This window comes from Plodia interpunctella, chromosome 8 (assembly GCF_027563975.2).
Source record: "Plodia interpunctella isolate USDA-ARS_2022_Savannah chromosome 8, ilPloInte3.2, whole genome shotgun sequence".
Taxonomy (NCBI): domain Eukaryota; kingdom Metazoa; phylum Arthropoda; class Insecta; order Lepidoptera; family Pyralidae; genus Plodia; species Plodia interpunctella.
The window spans coordinates 9,351,161-9,368,251 of NC_071301.1; the positions used below are offsets into that span (position 1 = coordinate 9,351,161).

General features: G+C 33.1%; 1 protein-coding gene across 4 annotated transcripts in view; it reads right to left on the bottom strand.

Annotated features, from left to right (window-relative positions):
* The window catches only part of LOC128672118 (axoneme-associated protein mst101(2)), a 135,781-nt gene that overhangs the window by 95,099 nt on the left and 23,591 nt on the right, over positions 1-17,091 (bottom strand). The window contains exon 1 of one of the 4 annotated variants that reach the window (XM_053749044.1): positions 15,649-15,839. The exons of the other annotated variants lie outside the window; for them this stretch is intronic. The gene's annotated coding sequence lies outside the window, so the exon portion shown is untranslated. Of the gene's footprint in view, positions 1-15,648; positions 15,840-17,091 lie in introns of those variants that run through there. 4 annotated transcript variants of the gene reach the window in all.

Below are 17,091 nucleotides of genomic sequence, written 5' to 3' on the forward strand. Positions count from 1 at the left end.
ACATTTAAAATAACTTGTTAAAATTCAATAACTTCATAGTCACCTCTTTTAAGTAGTGCCGTATAATTAAATTAATTATTGGTATTCGTTATATTGAAAGGATATCTGGGGCGATCAGATGTGGATCCGAAACGAGTTTCTGTTACGAAACCAAAGCTGACAGGTCGCAAGCATTACATGCATTGTATTCAAATTACATCCAGTATTTGGACCAGTTCTTGGTGTTACTTCATTTCTAACATTTCAAGGTCTTGTGTACTTATGGGAAGCCCGAGGATCTATGAATGTTGCAATGGAACACCGATTAATTGATTTCGAAATTCAAGTCTTCTTTATTAGACGTTTTAAATGTTTAAACGGTTATACGTGTGCATTTTAACCTTGTTCTGATTGCGGTAATTTGAGGATTTATTTCCACTGATCTGTCTAGGTCTTGTTTCTTTTGCTTTGCTACTGCTTGTCCAAATGATATGCAACTCTAAACCTCAAAACATATCGTCTTTATCTTTCCTAATAGGCCTTTCATTTTTCGCTATCTTAAAAGTGTCACATCAAACCAATTTGTGTTAACCAAAAAGATAAAATATGTGAGGGAATTAATTTAAAATACTTTAGTACCTTAAATTAATTCCCTCACATACCTTCCCAAGTTTGGCCCGATCTCATTTAAACGAATAGCAATCGTAACTTGTACTTCCATTGTACTTTTATGAATGACTGACTGATCTAATACCTTCTTCGTTTCATTCACCCAAAACACGATGCACGATTTGAATAACCGTCACTTTCACCTAAGTATGTTTCATTCCATTTTAAAACATAATTATTTCTTCTTATTGTTGCGTCATATCTTCAAAATTGATCCCCTTTTTCTATGAAAGAAAATATTGCTTTCGATCTGTTTTATAATATGTTATAGACCACTGTTCTGCGTTCCATTTGACGGAGCATAAAAGTGAAATTGTCGTTATCTCAGAGGGTTGTTAGTTACTACTACCTGACCACATAATTGAACTTAAATTATGGCTAGAGACAGGTGGAAAATGATCCGAGATGTCGTAATCACTGTATTAAAATTTATTTTACACCAGTTCGGTTTCAATTAAAATGTTAAGAACGCGGAACCAAAATATTTTTGTCTCATGCTAGAAATGAGGATAGAACGAAATACTATTTATTGCATTCAGTATATTTATTATATTCAGGAGATAAAATCTGTTTACTAATAACAGTACTTAATTAACAATAACTAATTTTAATAAACTACACGCATCGAATTACACACAAAACAAATTTGGTCTAAATTATTTCTACACGTGGCTTGTTGGAACAAATGGTTATTGTTATATCGGAATGTTTGATCGTGAGACTGGAGCGAGGTTGCAATCAAATCGTCGATGCTTGCAACGTAGCAGTCGATCATGGGAGACATTCATCAAATGAGATTTATGCTGGTATAATAGTTGCAACGTTGATTTATATTGCATGTATTGTGGACAAGGTCTGACATGATCTGCCTATTCGCTCGGATAAGATTAATTTTAACTCGATTTTTGAGATGTGACAATCCCGGGTGTTTGATAATAATAGCCCTTGTATTAAAAAAAGATTTGGTAAGATTTGTCAATAATGAAGTTACAAATATCTTTACGGTCTGTTGTGATTAGCATCCCACCGTGATCTTAATGGCAGCTTTGATTTTTTTATATAGTTTTAAATATTCAAAGAAGATAATTCTTCAGCAATTTGTTTTCTACAAAAAAAGAATCAATAAAGGTGGTGGCTCCTCTAAATTATCAAGAAATTTAAAGACTCCTTGACAATGACAATAATTCTCAAACTTTTTCTACAGAAGGTAAGCAAGTGGAACAAAAAATTCATAAAAGCCCACACAGCAAGTCAATGAACTTTGTAAAAGATTTTGATTAGAATTTACAAGCAATAAGTATTCATTGTTATAGAAAATTGATGATTCGTGGAAACGTTGTTTTTATACAAAAGGAAAACATAAAATGACAAATATATTGTTATAAATTGCAACATTGTCATATATGAATAGGCATTTTAATATAGTTATTTTAATATAGAAATCAGATTCATCAGGTAAATTGTCCTCTTAATTTTTAATATATGTATAAGGCCTATATTTGTTAATTGACGTCCTTGGAGAAAAGGCTGCGGTGAAGTTTTGCACTTCTTCACCTGCGCTTTGGAAGTCGGCAGTAGACTTAGTTTAAGTAATTTTTTGACGTCAATAATAATTTCCTAAATTGAATAAAGAATTTTGAATTTGAGATTGTAAATGATAAAGTGCAACTCACCATCACCATTGCACAATCATAATATCAAATTCACGTCGCATGCAAAAATCATATTTTACACGCTAATCTACGAAGTACGTAAAGGTAAAAGAATCACCATTTGTTACGAAAGTGTAAAACAAGTGTTAGCTAAACCTAATCAATCAATACGTCCGTTGTAATTATAATATTCTCACACCATTTTGTTGTATATTAAAATGAAGTTCACATTGGTGTAGTGGAGATAATAGGCGAGTGAAGTAATGGACCTAATTTTTAGTTGAGTCCAGTCGATGTGGAAATTTACCAATAGAAACCACATATGAATTGTACCAATACAATTTTAAATGTGGCCTCGCCTAATAATGTTTTAGATTCCGCAAATAAAAAAACTAGTATATTTATCCAACAATCAAAATAAAATCTCAGCCAGATGAAAACGATGTGTTTCCGTAAGTGTTTCTTATTTTAATTAGTTTTGTTAGTTCTCTCTCTCGCAATAAAAAACCTATTTTTACTTGCATGTAAAAAAAAGTTTACAAACATTTAACAAAAAACTTTTGTTACAAACTTTTGTATGTTGTATTTGTTGTGGTGATGACCGGTAACTTAGTTACTTTTGACCTAAGTCTTCCCCTTTTCCTGTATCCTTCGGAGGAAATTAGGGGTAGCCACCCCTAATTTTATTTAACCAAATTAGGGGTTGGCCAGGCAATGAGACTTGAATAGCCTAAAAAATCGTTACTCGCCAAATAACTCGCCCAGTGTGAATTAAAGCTATGCGTGTAATTCAATATCAGACGGTGTACATTGCACTCGCTGGAGAACTAGTGTATTGTAATAATATACTTTATGTAACACTGTTGTAATGAACTATAGAACGGACGTCCGAGAAGATTAATTTAATGTCTGAGATACAGATAATGTAAGCCAATCATTATTTTGTATTCATCCTGCAAATTGGCAGTTTAAAACATTGATCTTAGTTTAAATAACAAATAGAAATAAAAAATAATGCTGAAGATTATTTTTTGCTTCTAATTTTTATTAATTAATTTTATTTATTATATTTTTTATTAATTTTTATTTGTCAATCATTACTTACACTAGCCGTACTCGCATTTTCGTTTGGGTTCTGTTGGACATACCTACCTACGTAAAATTGATTTACCGATGAAAATGATTGACGATGACAAGGCAGCCTAAGTTTTTGATAACATTGAATAAGTTGCCATCAATAGTTAGACAAAACCAATTTTTGAATAACCCATTTGGTGGCGCGTGGTGGCGCCCTAGAATAGGATTTCTAAATACACACACTTTAATTGATCAGTTTTATTAATTACGTAATTTGCTATTTTTTTGTTCTCATTAAAGTATATTAAGAATGCATTTTGATTCCAAAAATCGTGACGTCATAGCGCATCACGGCCATATCAAAAAACCAAGCCAATTACTGGAATATATTTATATTTACGGGTGAAAATACATAGCCCGTATCATATTGCACTGCCTTATAATTCATATAATGTAAATATGTATATATTTTAGTACATAATATGTTTAATAATTCAGCAACTCGTAAAATTTAAATTACGACCGTAACTTCCTTTTAAATGTTGAGTAACACTTAAGTGGCAAAAGTAATCTATACATGCATGCATGCAAATACATGAATTGGCAGCTACATATCTGGGTTAAGTATCAATTATCCACTTTTCATGTGAACAATTCATTAAATCGATACACGAGTAACAATATAAGAGAAAATCAAGCATTAGTTTAAACTTATGTTTTGCTTTTGGGGAATTTTCTCACAGGTGATCTTCATCAGCCTTCATTTTAATGTCTCCACAGCTAGGGGCCGTCTATATGGATAGTTAGGGTGTATTGGCCATGACCCACTACGTGATTAGTGTGGATTGGTGGGTTCAAAATGACATATCCCCATTAAAAAATAATCCGCATAATAATGTTATAGTACTAATACGGAGTAAAAAATATTTTATACCAATATTAGTAAAGAAAATATATCCAAGTGTCCGATAAATCCAATAAAATTGTGGCACACATGCTGTCGCCTTGCGTTGTCTTCACTATAATATGATTCCCAAGTGAACGAAATCCTGAACAACTCAGCTAGTCAAATTCAAAATTCTTTGCTCAACTTAGGATGGTCAAAAATTTACTTTAAACTTTGTCTACTGCCGACTTCCAAAGAGCATGTGAAGAATATGAAGCAGCGTAACCCAGGAGCAGCAAACTTCACCGCAGCCATTTCTATAAAGACATCGATTGACAAATGTGGATCTTATTAAGTGTATTAAAACCAAGAGTTCAAAATAGTTCCGCTCTTTCATAGGAAGCATGGAACCCTAAAATCTGTAGTGACAAGTGATAGTTTCCTATTGGCTAAACCTGTGATTAACTAATGATGTGTTAGACAATTACGAGGAATGTAACATCAGTCTAATTGGCTGACTGTCTGTCCGATAACTGTTTCCTGGTTCTTTAATCATCAGGTATTCTGCAATGGTTGCGATGGTCGAATGGAAGGATTATGTAATAACCAACTTTTTGTAACCCCTAGTCGACACTAGGGGTTACAAAAAGTTGGTTATAGGCAAAATTTATCACTTATATTGATGGTAATTATAATTACCATCAATATAAATGATAAAATAAACAGATACGATTTAGAAAATGACTGTCGTGTTAAGAGTAACCCCTAGTCGACACTAGGCGTTACAAAAAGTTGGTTATAGGCAAAATTTATCACTTATATTGATGGTAATTATAATTACCATCAATATAAATGATAAAATAAACAGATACGATTTAGAAAATGACTGTCGTGTTAAGAGCTCTTCCAAAACACACGACTGGAATGTGCAAAAAGTGGCCAAAAATTGTACTCTTTTTGGCACATAAATAAGTAATGCAATGATGGAAACTTATATTAGACAAATTGATAGAAATAAATTAAATAAATGTATAGCTTAGTATAAAGGTTTGATTTTGATTGATCAATACAAAAAAATATATATATTTGTTAAGCGTTAGTGCGAACAAGCAGAGGAGAAAATTAAAATACAACTGAAAGATTTCATCTTATCTAAGCTACTTTTTCAGTCGCCAAAAACTTGTTACAAACCGCACGCGCACGTACCGCACCGCTTAGGAGATCGCCATTTCTGACGAGGTCGATACTGCGAAAGTGTGACTTTACGAATCGGCAAAAGGCCGTCCTATCAACCACAATAGTATGTCCATGACCATAATGGACGGAAATTAAAGTGTTAGTGGCATATGGCATACAAACTCTAGAAAGTGACAACTCATTTCTATGTCATCGACGTATTTCGAATGGAAGGCACGTGATATATCGGGCTTGTGCGATGGCATTTCGACATTTAGATATGTTGCTGATATATGTAATGATTCGTTGTAGTTAGGTGGTTGTTAGGGAGGTGTATAATGGTTTTAAAATGTGTTAAATTATTTTAACAACAGAATAGAACAAATGAACGCGAACAAGTTACATTGGCGTGTTCAATAATTTGAAGTATTCCTCCTTTTAAAAATATTCTTTCTTTCCGAGTGTGTTATTGCTAACACTGAAATTATATTCAAGGCGCATCATCAAATATAATTATATTCAAGGCATCTGACGTGACTTTTACGACTCCCTACATACATCTAGAGGCAAGTAGTAGCATACACACTAGTGAACTTAGTAGTTAGTCATTAATTTACAGGTTTCCTAAGGATGTTTTCCTACACATTTCATTTTAAAATGTTTATTATCATTTAATTACTGAACTTGCGCTTAAAAACAGCCGAGAATAAATACACAGATCGAGTATATCTCAGTAGGTATATAACATACATAGTTGCATTAAATAAAAATATGAAAACAACAACAAAAAAAAATATTTACGGCTGCCTGCTACAACTAGCTAAGTGGAAAGTGGTGTAACTCGCTGTTTAACATAGATATGTGTTTAACAACTTTCTTACCTGGTTTGCTTGACAAGCGCCAAGTGCCGACAGATTATGGGCGCAGGGGCACTAAACACACCCTATAATAATCCGTATATGGAACCTATATTTGCAGCGTGTTTTCCGAGAATAGACTTTACCATGTCTCAATATTGCCGTAAAGATAATCAGGAATTATCTTTCCTATCGGGAGATGTTTAAATATCATCAATATTAATGGATTCCATATCTGACCAAATGACCGACAGACATCGCATGCACAAAAGCGTGGAAATCTGAAATTTGACATGAAGGTTCCTCGAGGAGTTTAGGGAAGCGCTGAGGGAGAAATTATTGAAATTACGATAAAGACGAAAAATACCTATTTTAGACTTTTAATTTTATTTTAAAATTTTAATTAATATACACTATATAATATATACATGTAGACATTAGTAACGACACAGTAAAGAGGGACGTCCACCGCGATATTAAATTAATTTTAAACGAATTAATAATATTTTCCTTTTCTTAAATCTTATTTTATAACATTCCTCTAAAGAAACGAAAAAAATATATGCTTTGAAGGACTAAATATGAAGCACCTATATAAAGAAATCTGTAGGGATTTCGTTTTAAGAAAATTCACTGGCAAAAATGTAATCATTTTTCTTAGCTTCATAGGCGACTCCATAACTTTAGTAATCAAACACAGAAATTAGCACCTAGACACAACACAGACGCTAAAACTTGTAACGGTTATTTTTGTGCGCATAAAAGTTGTTTTGTCGCTTATCGCTTTTACGAAATCATGTAATTTCAACATTTTACAGTTGCATTAGAATTTCTTGCTACTCGTACGCGCACGCTTATCATGTTTACACCTAAAAGTGTTTTTATTTCTAAAACAATCGATCTTACCCGATTGGCCCGACTAGTCTAATTATAGTGATGGATGGAGACGATGCAGCAGCTGCATCTATCTTGAGGTACTTGAGATGTATTTTCCTACATATTGGCCTTGACTGTACAAGGTAAGGTGGAATTTCACTGACTGAAAAGGCATGCATTATCCCATGTAAGAATAATAATGGAAAATGGAAATCGGAAAGTAGATGAACTATTTAATGCATCGTTTATAGAAGAAACATACTTACAAAGGCGTACTTATCGCAAAAGCAATTTCTCCCAGGAGACCGGTATAACTATAAATTCAGGAACACTCATGTAATTATGTCGATCTTCGAAGATCAATATCGATAGTCTATCAAGTGTTATCAAGTATTATCATACTAATGGTCGGCAACACTAGTATTAATCCTTAAACCTGCGGAAGTCACATTCACGTAGGTTGCGTGCAACACAAATTTCGTTTCTACTCAGAATCGGTTGGAAAACGGACATACCGGGGTTGGTAATTAGAATCAACAATAATAATTTTCGCATACTGTACATATCTTGCGTATTTTCAACGCTTCGCTGTATGTGTTTTCTTGTATGATTAGCTTTACCCCGCGAATTCGCTCGCGTGTATTTCTCATGGGAATAGTATTTTTTACCAAAAGGTTTGTAGATAAGGAGGATAAGGAGGATAAGGAGGATAAGGAGGATAAGGAGGATAAGGAGGATAAGGAGGATAAGGAGGATAAGGAGGATAAGGAGGATAAGGAGGATAAGGAGGATAAGGAGGATAAGGAGGATAAGGAGGATAAGGAGGATAAGGAGGATAAGGAGGATAAGGAGGATAAGGATGATAAGGAGGCTAAGGAGGATAATGAGGATAAGGACGATAAGGAGGATAAGGATGATAATGAGGATAAGGAGGATAAGGATGATAAGGAGGATAAAGAGGATAAGACCATTGTAATGTAAATAATGATAAGTAATCATTTTTCCACACGTAGCTCCGTGTGGTCTTATAGTTAAAAACCAGATAGTAATGAACAAAAATTTACAAGACCATAAACAACTCAATAATTCTGTACCTACTTGTATATAAAAATAAAAATCGAATCTAAAACTCGATTACAAACAAGAATAGCGACAATAGAACCAACCGAAAGTTTTTGTTCCTATTGCGCCCGATTTATATCGCCATTGATTTGGATGTACGGTCGTCAGCGCAACAAGTGTACTCGAGTTCAGTGAAAATTCGTCGCTATTACTGCCACATAGAGATCTATAGGTTTATTTGACGCGGAGTCGACTGTAAAAAGATTAGCGATGCTCATTTTTCCGCCAACCAATGCGAACGGTTGTTGACTTTGAATTTACTACTGTTTAATATTATTCTACAATTTTTTATTAAAAATACGTGATTTAGTTTTTTACAATTTTTTAAATCGTGTATTGAGTTAAGTAAAGAATATCTTTTATTGGTGTTGTGTTACCACAATCTTAGACTGTAGTTGTATTTGGAAAACATCGTGAGGAAACCTGCACACTGGTTGACAGTTTAAGTTCACTAGTGTTTATTCGACTTGACACTAAATGGACGTCGAAAGTCTTAAAATCATTTAAGATGCCTTTAGGATACTTAAACAAAATGAGACACCAGTGTTAGCAATAACACACTCGAAAAGCATTTATGTCTAACACTAAACACAGTGATTCGCTATATATAAATAGTCTGGTTATATGCGCGAAATGTGAATTTTAACATGTTATCAAATTGTACATTTATATTAAAATAAAGAATTTGATTGTGTGCCCAGCCCATAGACACCGCCAAACGTGCTAATGGTTCCAAAGAAGCGCGAAACCACGCCATAGACCCGTACTTATAAACCAGTCGTTGAAAGATCAGCATCACCCGAGTACCGTGCTGTAACGGAATCACCGTGCGTCCGCGGCAGATTGATTTCAATTCCCCAGCCGTATTCATTTATCCGGATTTACTATTTCTCCAATCTGTGCCCACGTTTTCCTCTTAAACCAAGACTTTTTTTACTTATCATTATGTGGCCAGTACTTTTTATCACACTGTGACGTGGATATGTTAGTCTTTATAGTCTTTATACACAAGTAAATAAAACTATTTCGGCAGACGAAAATAGATTTACGCTATTGCTTTTTGTAGAATCACTCTCAATTCAGTCAATCATAATCATGACTATATAAAATAATCTTTTCAAAATCGACAAATTTTATTGTAATAGCGAACGCTACATTGTGAGAAAAATACGTTATACAACTAAGTGATTTTTACGGACGATCTGATAAACTTATAGTTGGTGACAGCAAGAATAATAATGCAAATATAATTTTGTAAACAGTCTACATACCACAACAAACGACCCATCAAACGGCCCATTGAATGCAAATAAACAAACAATTACAGTCAACAAGCAAAAAGAACAATATAAGTGTTTTCATACATTTCCGATATAACAATCGCTTGACGAGGTCGTGTCGAGAGAATGGTAACCTCAATGTTCTAGCTCAACTTCTTGTACAAATCATGTGTTTCTATTCGTAAATTTCTGTACATCACACATGTAAAAGGAATAACTCAAAATGCGATATACTTATACATGCCAAATCGCCTGAAATGATGACAAATAGATTTTGAAATCTTAAAAATTGTGTATAATTGTTTTAGAGCCAGGCCCATTGCTACATGCTGCCCATGCGTCGTGCCGCTCAGTTGTTTTCCATAGGTTTTGCAATTGACGTGTGCTTGACGTACGTCGAATCCCCATACAATTTCTACGTTGTTGTCCACCGACGTCTAAATAACGGAGCACGAACGACTGAGCAATGGAATCGCGCTGAATATTTAAAAGCGAAATTTCGCAAATCGACATTGTTTTTTTTTTTTTGAGCGTATCATACATACACGTGTTCTTTATATTTTGTTAGAAAATGTTAATAAAACAGTACATAACTTGATATCATAACAAAGGCAGGTAAAAGTAGATACTTGTATTTCTAAATATTTTTAATTAACTTGTCTCTTAAACGGGTTAGTGCCTCGTTGCTTTCCAACACATTAGGCATAAGATACAACGATGATGTAACGCTGCATTTTATCTACGGCTCTAATTAATTATTTTTAGGGTTCCGTACCGCATAAGGTAAAAACCCTTCTAGAATTATTTCGTTGTCTATGAAGACTCTTTTTTTCAGAAATCCGTAGATTGATAGACAATCTTGACAATTAATTTTAAATACTCGTGGATGCAGTTAAAACAAATATAAGGGCTATTTATATCACATTTGAAGCGGTGTCCTCTAACACTTAGCTCAATTCAAGTTTTAATGTAACGAAAGATTCCAAAACTTTGATTGTAACAAAAAAAAATATACTGATAAACGAATTTAAAGAAAACCCGGTGTGAAAAACCGATTCGTTCTTGCCTATTTTTTATCTCGCTTATCGCATTTGATGTCTTATGGTCTTCTTCAGTAAGTACGGCACATTACTTTCACCCGGGTTCAACAAGAATATGATTCACGAGTTTAATAAAACTCGATTCATTGTATGTATTGTATACGATATGCAAACAATCGAAAAAGAAAATATTTTGCTTTCTTGTGTTCATATGTTTGACATGTTTGCATTCCAATGTACTGTTTTATGAATTTCTATTATGCATTATATTATTACTAATACTTCTAAATATTATGAACGTCAAAATACGGACATGAGTAAGGATGATCAAAACTCTACTTTATATCCTAAAATTTCCGCGAAGTTTTTATGCGCAGCGAGGGTTCAGGCAAAACTATTCAACAGATTTTGATTAAGTTTGGTAACGGGTAGAACGCTAGAATAAAACTTGGGATAGATACTTTTATCCCAAAATTTGGTCGGTGGTCGGTCCCAAAATTGGCTTCAATCGATTACAGAATTCAGATTTTTGGTATTTTAGCAGAACCACAGATTATAAAGAACTTTGCGGTAGCATAACAGTACCTGGAATATCCCAGAGTATGCGTTTTATCCCAAATTTCGCACGAGAGCGAAGCCACGTGGCAATGCTAGCAAATATACAAAAATCAAATATTACATAGACATACAAATACAAAGAGAATAGTTTATATTCATATTCATTAAATATTATAGTCTATGGTACTTTACGATCACAAGCTGCTCACGTAAAACCATAGAGTAAAAGCTTATGAATGCAGAGATAATCAATAGCGCCTTCATGTAGAAAGTCTTTACGGTCGCTCTGACTGAGTGGTATACAATGGTTATCGTGGTATAATATACTCGTATGCCGCAGTACATTAACTACTTACTGAGTAATTTATGACTAGTTTTTATATTGGTAACCGCTTTACCTATTTAGGGTTACAGCTTTAACTTTGTTTACTTGATAGAGTCGTACGATGTATATAGGTAATGATATGTATTGAGGACATAGGCATATTTCTCTAATTTGAAAATGGCATTGACCAGTTAAAAGTTGAAAAAAATTGTGAGAATTGATGTATGTTTATTTATATCCATCGAATTTGGTATATTAATTGCATTTAGCCTGTAATAAGATATGCCTAATTTTATCCCTAATCCAAATAAAATATATTTTATATCCATACACACACTATCAACTTTCGAGTTTTAATTCTCCAAAACATTTCATTTAGAAAAGAAATTTAAAAATAAATAGATATATGTCATGTATTTGAATGTGTGACATATTTTATCAAATAAAATAAAGGAAATACCAATATAACAAAAAAAAATAAGTTATTTCCTGCCAAATAATATGTGCTTCAAGATATAATTAAAAATAAATATTTTAATGAAATTGTGGATATTTTTATTATGCGTAACCTAATGTCATACAGGCAATAAAATGTTTACTACAGTTATAACATTTTAACTACCTTTAAATTAAGTTTCTCTATCGATAAATGACAAAATTATATAATTGTACTAACTGAACCTCGGGGTCCACTGTATTTTTAGGATAAAATAAATACAATAATAATAACATTTAAATAGTACACATTATATTAATAAAAACCAAGCGGAGGCGAAAAAAGGAAGAATGCTGAATTTGAGCTCCGATGTCGCTCTTTGGCTGTGGAGGCAACCAAGAAAGCACCCAGATGAGAAATAAATTACATAGACACAATAGAAAATCATTTGTTTTGGGCCTTCATTGCAGTAAAATATAGCGTTTTGGAAAACAAGATTAATTTAACCAATTAAAAGAATACAAAGTATTAAAACCTGTCACGGACAGAATAAGACATTTTATAAAAATAAATTGGCAAATAACAAGAAGGAACACATCCTAGCCATTATGTCAGATGCCATGTTTTACAACAAAGGCGTCAAGTTTTACGGCCACTTACGCAATCCGCGTTTAGAACAGGCGTTGTTAGCATTTTAGTTGCAGAAAGTTTTATAATACCAATTATTTTGTGTACGCAAATGTGAAATTGCCGATGGAATTCGCATGTTGCGCAAAATATAATATCAGCAATATTTACCCACTACATATAGGTATACCTATGTACCTTTTTGCACATAATTAACTTTTATATAGTATACATCAATCAAGGAATTAATGACGCAGTGGTTAAGGCGCTCGGCCTGTGACAGAGGCGGTTAAGTCACTGTCACTATCCTCCTCCGTGCTACTTAAGGCACGTTAAGCTGTTGTTCTCGATTGTGTTTGCAGTCGTTTAATCCTGCCAATCCGTAATGGACTTGCATGGCGGCATACTCCTTATCCATCCATAAGGAAGGCCTGTGCCCCAGCAGTGGGGAAGTTTAAATGGCTGTTGACGATAATGTATATTCATGTGATGCATGCATACCATAACATGAACCGTATATAAAAATTGCAACCAAATTAAACGTGTTTTTAAAGAAATAAAATTATATTATATTATAATGAGTAGAGCAATCCAGTTAGTTTATAGAGTCCGGCAATTATAAAATAAAATGCATATAAGCATTTAAATAATCAAATACAATACTTAAACATCACTTTAATTGATCAGTTTTGTTAATTACTAGATGTTGCCCGGGGCTTCGCTCCCATGAGAATTTTGAGATAAAATATATCCTATAGCAATCTTGGATGTTGTACCTTTCTAATGGTGAAAGAATTTTTGAAATCGGTTGGGTAGTTTCAGAGATTGCCCGCCTCAAACATACAAACTCACAAACGCTTATCTCTTTATAATAATAGTATAGATTACTTTTCAGTCTCGTTAAAGTATATTAAATACTTTTTGACTCAAAAATCCGTGACGTCACCATACATTACTGTCATACAAGCTCCATATAACATTTTATATTTGACATTAGAAAAAAAGTGTCTGGATTTGACTAGTGAGAGAGCAACCTATTACTTCTCCCTTACACTTCTACTTTTACTATGTACTCTTAAATAATTTCATAATAGGTATATCTGATAACCCGTCCATTTGAACCTCTCATTACTAGTCATACATTATAATTTCCGAATTGAAACCTTGCCAGTAACATGAATATTCGTGTTAGTTAATGGTTGCCCGACCCAGGCACTACTAACTTTGTAATTAAATGTAAATTATGATAACTATATACACACGATAGTTAATTTTAGATGAATATGATTGCTTTGCAAGGTTAGGATAGAACATTTTTAAATGTGTTTTGTTAAAATTGTGGAAATGAAGCAAAAAGAAATTGCCGAAATAATTATCAAATCTAAGAAATAAATATTTTTTCTTACTTCAATCACATTTTTTACACAAGCTTTTAATGTTGTGACAAAAAAATTATTGAGGACAATAAAAACCGTTGAGGAGTTCCATCGTCGGTCCGTCCCTGGGTGCACCATCAAGTCATGCTTATTTATATAATTTGCATTTAAACGTGTGTAAACTAAATTAAATTCAGCTTAACCGATTGAAGATATCTGTTTTAAAATTGTATTACAAGATTCCATACATTTCCATACATAGCAAGTAAAATAAAAGCTTATAATAAAGTACAAGAAGAAAAGAAAATCCAATATCGAATTCGCGTCAAGTAAGTACTGTTATCGGAAAACTGGCTAACCAATTTCGTACAGCAATATTCTTTTAGGGCCTCACTGTTAATAAAATAATAATTAGTATTAGTATTTGCCATATTCTTATTAACTAACAACACTTGACAAATTCCTTTGAACATCTCGAGTAATGGGTTTAGGCGTTGTAAAGTACATTTAGTATTATACTGTGGTATATGCGTGACAACAGAAAGACAGACATAGGTATTTATGTGTATTTTATTTCTGTACAATTCTGTCATATAAATTTAATCGACCTTTTGATCTTGTTGCCATATAACAAATCACAATCAATGCATTTATTCAGAAATAAGGCCTTCACAAGCAATTTTTATATTTTAATTCTAACTGATATTATAAATACAAAAATAAGTTTGTTCGTTATCTCTTCACGCTTTATTTACTAAACCAATCTTCTTGAAATTTTGCATACATATAGTTTGAAGTATGGAGAAGGACACAGGATACCTTTCATTCCGGAAAAATAACTGTCCCCATGGGAAATTTCCGCGGGCGAAGACGCAGGCAAATGCTAGTTAAATCATATTTACCAATGCTACAAACTACTCGTCATTAGAGTAATTGATTTAGAATTGTCATTTTATAAAGAACATATATGTAATTTCGAACACTGAAATATTTTTGTGAGAGTGGGGTCTGGGGTTATAATATGCACAGTGGGATAGACGCTAACTTAAGTAGATAAAGATCGTATCATGTTTCCTGACAAAATACTTACATTGCCGATAAATATTTTGTTCTGTTGGAATCCAATTGGCGTTTATAATTGTATGATTGAAATTACTGTTGTTTAATTGCGTGCAATACGTGTGAGTAATTAGGTTACCTACTGGCAATTTCGACTTTATAAGTTCCTAGAAACTATTACAAGTTTTAATTGATGATTATTGTGTCTGTATTTGTATAAACTTTCAATTATATACAAATTTCATTTAGCTATTAATTAAAACTAATTTGTCTAGATGATCTGATAAAATTTATAGGGACTTAAAAATTTAATCAGAACTTAATATATAAAACAAGCATAGATAAACAAAAAATAGATAAACAGAATCGTAATAAAATATCTAGAGAAAGTTTGAAATTCCTGATATTCAAGAAGCTAGGCCTCTAGCTAACCTATCGACCTGTGATAAGCTAAATCATAAATCAAAATTCCGTTATTAGACGACGACGGAGTTAATTAAACATTATCTTAAACTAGAATCTAACACTAATCCTGTTTTATCTGTGATTAACAAGAACAGTTAGACAATAAGAAGCGGATGTACTTTCTTTAGTCGTCACTGATTTTAAACGTAATGTGAAGTAAATAGAAACAATAAAAGTAAAGTACTTACAGAGATAGAAAGTAAATCCGAAATAAGTCCCACTGCAGTACGTTAGATCACGATTCCACAGTCACAGAGTTATTTAAAAAATAGATAATATTATCTATGTCACTTAAGTACACGAACGTCACTGTTCACTTTTTAAATTGCGAATCAAGTCATTCACACGGTCGAGTCGTACGTTAATTCAAAATTGGAATGCCAAATTGACAGTTGGGATTCCAAGATGGCTGACGCGTGCGCACCGCGCGGCAACTAGAGGCAGTCTGGCGTACAGAATGAACTTGCGTCGCGCATAGCGACCACACCGATCCATGGTAATCACAGTTTTTATCTCGATGCCGCATCGTTTAAAATATTGTAAACTATTATGCACCAAATGGAACCTTGGTGTGAATCGAGCCGGGCGGTGTGTGGACGTCATGACCCCTCTGTGTTTCCCATGGCACTTAGGGCATCAATAAATCTTAGATTAAGCACTTGGGTGTTGAAGTGATTGAATATTGTGTTAGGTCAAGGCATATACTTAGTGTTGTATAGTATTTGTAAGAAAAGAAATTTGCATTTTGTGTTCATGGTCTATAAGATACGCAGTAAGTGTACTAAAAAGATCTAATAAAAATTGTACCTCCTTTCGCTCTATTGCTGTATGCAATATCTAAGAGAAACTTTGTGATATTTTTTATATTCGACTCTACCTTATTGTACGATCTAGGCTCTGCTTATCACAAGCTTTTTTTTTACTTTTTTTTTTGCAAACATCATGGAAAAGCTCTAATGGTCCTAGATTTATCTTTCAGTACGTACGGATAATATTTTGTCAAGTAATATTCTACAATAGCCTTTAAGGGCCCAAAGTATTTTCACAGATTCTGAAAATAAAAATCACGCAACACATAGCATGTAAATTTGTATGTCTCCACTGGATAAAAATTGAAACATATCTTCTTTAATTTATTAATCCTTATTTATTTTTTAATTTCTGTACAGTCGAATGCACAAAACTATTGCAAATACGATGTTAATGTCTTCGTTTAGAGTGTATTTCTAACGTGTCATGAATTTTATTGTATTCATAAATCACTTTTCAAGAATTACTAGAGCAATTCCGTAGTTGGTTTTTGCAGGGTGATTACCATAATATCAGGTCTTCGGTCTGAATGTTAGTCCAGTGAAGCGCGAAGGAAACCAGACTCAGCTGGGCAAATAGTCCGCTTTCAGTTACATGTGTACTCGTGTTTTTATCGAGTATATTGTCAATTTTATCATGTTAATAATTGACATTTAAATTTACTTTAAATGTCAATTATTGTTGTTTCAATAATAGTTGATGCGAAGACGCTGTGGATTGTAATTTAATTATAAATTTTCGTGATTTCTCTATCATCAGTTCTTTTCAGTAGAGTGTATTGAATACTACTCTACTTAAACTCTACATTGAGAGTCATTGTT